This window comes from Myotis brandtii, unplaced genomic scaffold, assembly GCF_000412655.1.
Source record: "Myotis brandtii unplaced genomic scaffold, ASM41265v1 scaffold200, whole genome shotgun sequence".
NCBI classification, from domain to species: domain Eukaryota; kingdom Metazoa; phylum Chordata; class Mammalia; order Chiroptera; family Vespertilionidae; genus Myotis; species Myotis brandtii.
Window position 1 is genome coordinate 2,484,987 of NW_005357453.1, and position 5,856 is coordinate 2,490,842.

Consider the following 5,856-nt stretch of genomic DNA (forward strand, 5'->3'; position numbering starts at 1 on the left):
GGAGGGGGAGAGAGAGAGAGAGAGAGAGAGAGAGAGAGAGAGAGAGAGAGAGAGAGATTGTAGCTTGCCAGTCTGAATGGATGGTGGAACTGTTACTTGAGGGAGGACATGGGATACTGAAGAAGATACAGAGTTCAGTTTAGGACATGTTAAGTCAGAGGTGCCCAAGGGATTCCCGGGAGATGACTGGTGGGTGTTTTAAATATAAATCTGAGGCTCAGGAGAGCTTGGAGACACAGATTTTACAGGAGCCTTAGTTTCTTGATCTGCAGCTCTTTCTATAACTGCTGGTCTTAAAAAAAATCCCCTCATTTAAAGAAAAATTAACACAGAAGCTTAACATTTATAATTATTCATAATGTAATAAAAATGATTAAGAACATTGCATGATGGTATGACATCATCACCAAACAGACAATCTTAGAATTTTAGTTGGACATTTGGGCTAGTTTACTATTTTGATTTTTTTCAAGTGTTATCTAGACTATGGTGTATTGTAAAATAGTCACTCTCTCGTACTGTCTTTCACACCTAAAACCTTGTTGTTCAAGCCAATCATTTATTTTATTTTACTGCACTGTAGAAATTGTGACTGCTTTCTAATTCTGCTGTACATGTGTCCCTCCTTTAGGAATCATGAGCATTGTAAAACTAAGGCGTGTTATTTATTGGACAAAGCATGTTCTTGCTAAGTTATGAGGATGGCTTTCATACCATGCCTTCATAACCAGTCAGAATTCCCCTCAATTGCTTACCTTCCATTTACTAAGAATCTGCAGGTAATTTACCAGTTTAATTTTCAGGTTTCATACAATTCTATTGCTAACCATTTATCTCATAAATAAGGTACTATTATTAAATACTGCTAAGTAGATATTTATTTAAATTTGCAGTTTCTCATATTATGGTTTTGTGGCATTGTATTATCCCAAGCACATATGCAGTATTCTTTATTACAGTGGAATTACTTTTAGTGCAGGGGTTTATCCCTCTCCGTTAGAATGGAAGCCCCAGGGGGGCAAGACTTTTTGTGCATTTTGTTTACTGTTCTATCTCCAGTATGCAGAACTGTGTCTAGGATATGACAGATGATAAATAAAATCTCTGAATGACTGAATGAATACATAAATAAAGGAAGAGAATAGACTCATAAATGTCTTGATTTGAATCATCTTCCTTTCTATTTTTTAAAAATTTAAATCTTACCACATTGTTTTATTTCTCTGTAATTTAGCAACTTCATTTACTTTTAAAAACTCAGTTTAATATAAGTTTATTGTGATATAGTTAGCTTGATACAGACAAAAAGTTTTACTCTTTCAGCATCTAGGAGAAAAAGTCCTTTCAATCTTCTTTTAGCTTACAGATACACTAAAGGCCACAAACATACCTTATGTAAGTCTCCCAGAAATATTTAGGTAGGAAGGTCAAGTTTAGTCTTTAAAACCAAACCCAGCTTTCATAAGCAAAAGTTCACTCTAGAATAAGGCAAAAAGGTAAGTAAATAAAAATATAAAATATATTAAAATAATTGGAGACCTAAAAATCAATTTCTTAAAGACCATGACTGTACTAGTGAAACACTAATCAGATGCTATACATGAAGGCATTGCTAAAATAACATCTAACCAAATGCACAAATTAATTCTTGCTATTATTATCACCATTGCACAATACTATGTTTTCCCCCACCTAGAACCTGAGGAGAGTAACTGGGGAAAATGCCACTGACCCATCTCCGAGAAACCCAGCTGCTGGGAGTGTGCGTTGGCTCTGGGGACCTGGACCAGACCTTGCGTAACGATAATGGATGGAGAGTGAAATCTGCAGTGGTGGGAAAGCCGGCCCGAAGCTCCCCAGACAATGGTGCTGGGGAGAAATGCTAACGTGGTTTGCCATGCTACCATGTGTTTCTTTGTTCTCTAAGAACATCCATTCTGCTCACCACTCATGAGCACACATTTAGTTTTATCTCACAGTTAGGAGTGTGAATGAGTGAAAACAGAATGCGGAACATCTCCTACTGAGTCCACACAGGCGCTCAGGCCCTTTCACAACTCTTTCCCCTCCTTTTATTCTCTTTGTTGTTGTTTTGTTTTGTGTTTTACTCTTATATGGACTGTATAGTACTGAACACGTTTTGGACAAGTCACAAACATTTCCTGTTACCCGAAAACAAATGTGTGCTCGTAATAGTGATATGACCCAGGAGCAGGGACCAGGAGTCCACATGCTGCCCAAAGACCTCTAAGGTGGGGACAGATCTTTGTGGTTATCTCCAGAATAGTGATGTTTTTTGATGCCAGGTCAGAGTCACCTTGGCGGAAGACTGAATTGGCAACATGCTGTTTATTCATAATGAGTTCTAGCCTGCACCAAATGGAACCAAGTGCAAAATACAAAAAAATAAAATAAAATTATATGTTTAATGTACACAACTTGCTGAGTTTAGAGGTGACACTTTTGATCCTGACTGGCAGAGACCTCAGATGCCAGAGGCAGAGCCCTGCTGGCTTCTAACACCAGAAGAGAGGGCTGTGTATTTAAAGAATAAAATGAACTCATTTTTCAAAAAAGCCCAGAAATAGTCAAAGAGTTAAACAGATTATGGTTTGGTTATGTGATGGATTTTTTGGTAACTGCTGGAAAAAATTCACATTAAAATATTTTAGGCTATGGTAAAACGATCACTTTAACATATTAAAGGACAAAGACAAAATTCAAAAGTTTTGAAATCTTATATATCCAGGATGATGTCATTTGAGTAAAATGTTTCCATATGTTTCTATGCATAGAAAAGTAAATAAATAACAGAGAAAATATTTTTAAATGGTGGTATTCCTGAACTACAGTGAATTTCTGCTCTCTTTTGTATGTATCTATCTCTGTATATTTAGAGAGAGGGAAAGGGAGAGGGAAAGAGAGGGAGGGAAGAAGGAAGGGAGGGAAAGAGGTAGAGAGAGAGTGAGAGAGAGAGATTGATTTTAAGGAATTGGCTCTCACTCTTTTAGGATGACTGTGGGGGCTGAAAAGTCTGAAATCCAGAAGGCTGGAGGCTGAAGAGTGGATGCTGCAGTGCTGAGGAGCATTCCTTCTTCTTTGGGAAACCTCAGTCATTTCTCTTAAAGGCTTCCACTCATTGGATGAGGCCCACCCGCATTATGGCGGGCAATCTACTTTAATCACATCTCAAAAATACCCTTGCAGCAACATCTGCATTTGTGCTTAAACAACTGGGCATCACAGCTAGACAAGCGGACACATAAAATTACATCACAGCTTTCAAGCAGTTCCCCGAAACCACAGCCTCCCGAAACCCTTTCCGGAACACAATCCAGGTCTGAGGCCTAGGCTGTCTGTTACTGGACATAGAAGCAGAGAGCAAATGAGTCTTGCTTAACAGGCTTTCAAAAGAGCAATAAACACAGCTCAATCTGACCTAAGGAAAAATAACATTTCTTTCAGTTATATTTCAGGGTATGAATATTTTTTTAAAAGGTAAAAACAAAACCCACACCACAATCAGTATTTGTGCTTTGACTGTTAGATGAAAACAGGCCAAGGGGTTAGTACATTCAAGGCACAAGAGAGCCCAACTATCCAACTGATGAGTCTGATATTCAGATTAGAATAAACTGATTGACGTAAAAAAAACAGGAACAGTATATTTTAATTTTCACTCGACATCAAACCGTGGGGCCTACTTACGTCTTCGAAACAACCGGTGTGGGTCCACGAGTTTGGAATGGAATGCCCCCCCATACTCTTCTGCTTCGTATGCTCTGACATGTTGATGTGCATTTGCCTCAAGCTGGGACCCATTGGGCGGTCCATGCCTGTGGTCTCCACCACTGGCAGCCTCTGGGCCACGCGGGACAGGTGTCCCCTTCTCCCTCACAATGTAGGTATTCCCATGGCGGCATTGCCACACTGCTATACTTATCTGCTCATCGGCCTCTTAGGAGAGCGTGCGTGTAGCCCCTACAAAGTATGAGGAAGAGTGAACCATGACAGTACATTGCTGCCTTTTCCTATTCTCTGCATATTTCAGTGCACCTGTCATTCAGAAGGTGGTCTTCCCAGGTCAAAGATCAAAAGTTTAAATCTGTGTGGCCCAGCACATTGTGGACTTAGGCTTTTTAATGTTGATTTAATAAACACGTAACTGCAGTTTCTACAATATCAGGCATGTATGTTAGACCTGCTTCTGTGTAAAGCATTATATTAATTAAAGTCATAACCACAGCATTCCGTACTTCAGGATTTTAGATAATAATTCTCATTTCTTTTGTGTGCTACCAATTTTAATGTAGTCCACTGATAAATGTTTTAGAACATGTGCTTTCAGTGTTCGGATAAAAATAACCATGAAAATGTTAATATACTTAACAATTCCTACATATTCCATTAGTCATTATTACAGGAAAAATGTGAATAATTTATTGGTGAAAAGTTTGAATTAATCCACTGACAAATCATGCTTAATGGTTCCTAAGGGTTTGGGGCTTTGGGGGAAAAAAGGCATATTCTTTGTTAATAAGAAGAGTGACTCCTTGCAGGACCATGAAAAGTTTACCTTTACAGAAAAAGTCAGTACACACTCATCTACTCTATTTCCTTACAGTGTAATCATCTTGGGTAAGTGAAATAAGCCAGTCAGAGAAAGACATGTATCACATGATCTCACTCATATGTGGAATCTAATGAACAAAATAAACTGATGAACAAAATATATACAGAGACATAGAAGCAAGGAACAGACTGACCAATCTCAGAGGGAAGGCAGGGGTGGGTGGGTGGGTGGATGGGGAGAGATTAACCAAAAAACTTATATGCATATATGCATAACCCATGGACACAGACAATTGAGTGGTGAAGGCTTGGGGGTGGGGTGGGGGAACAGGTGCGAGATGGAGGGAGTCAATGGGGGAAAAAACGAGGACATCTGTAATATTTTCATCAATAAAGATAAATTTAGAAAAGAAAGATATAATGAGAAGTGGTTTCTGAAAATGGGTATTAGAGAAAATAAATGAATTAAGATACTTTGATACCTTAAATTCTAGGCAAAATTAGGCAAGTATAATAACAATTAAAAAGTTAAAATGGATTGAATATTTAGAATGTCATATGAACAATGTTTTCCACTTAGTCTTCAAAATGATCCCTCAAAATGAATGCTATGGTTTTCCTGTGTTCAGAGGCGAAAGCAGGCACAGATTTGTTTCTTAAGGTCATACAACTTTAATTTTGAGTTAGTGTCAACCCTAAAAAGTCGGAGTTCATGTTCTTTCTCATTGTACTGGCACAGGCTGCTACTCCTCATCTCGGGATTTGCCTGCCCAGGTCCCACTGTTGAGGGCCATGTTCTATGAAGATAACCAGTCAGACAATTTTCCAGAGTGATCTTCACTCATTGACTCTACTTTCTCGTCTCCCTTCCCCTGATCAATCCTGCGATAAGATTTTTGCTCTCACTACTTTTTATAAAATCACTTTCAATTTTGAAATAGTTTAAGACCCATAAAAAGTAATAAAAGAACAGAGTTGCTCTGTATCATCTTGATGATATCATCGGTGTTTTTGATTTTAGTCGCCCTAGTGGGTGTGTAATGGGATCTCCTTGTCACTTCCACTTGCATCTCCCTTATGGCGGGAGATATTGAGGCTCTTTCCAGGTGCTTACATGCATTCATATACTGCCTGGGAAAAGATCTCTTTATGGCTTTTGTCTAAATTCTAATTGGACTGTTTGTTTAATAACTGCTGACGTTAGAGACATCTTTATATGTTTTGGATACCAGTCCTTTGACAGGTATATGATTTACAAGTATTTCAACCCCCCCCCGCCCCCCG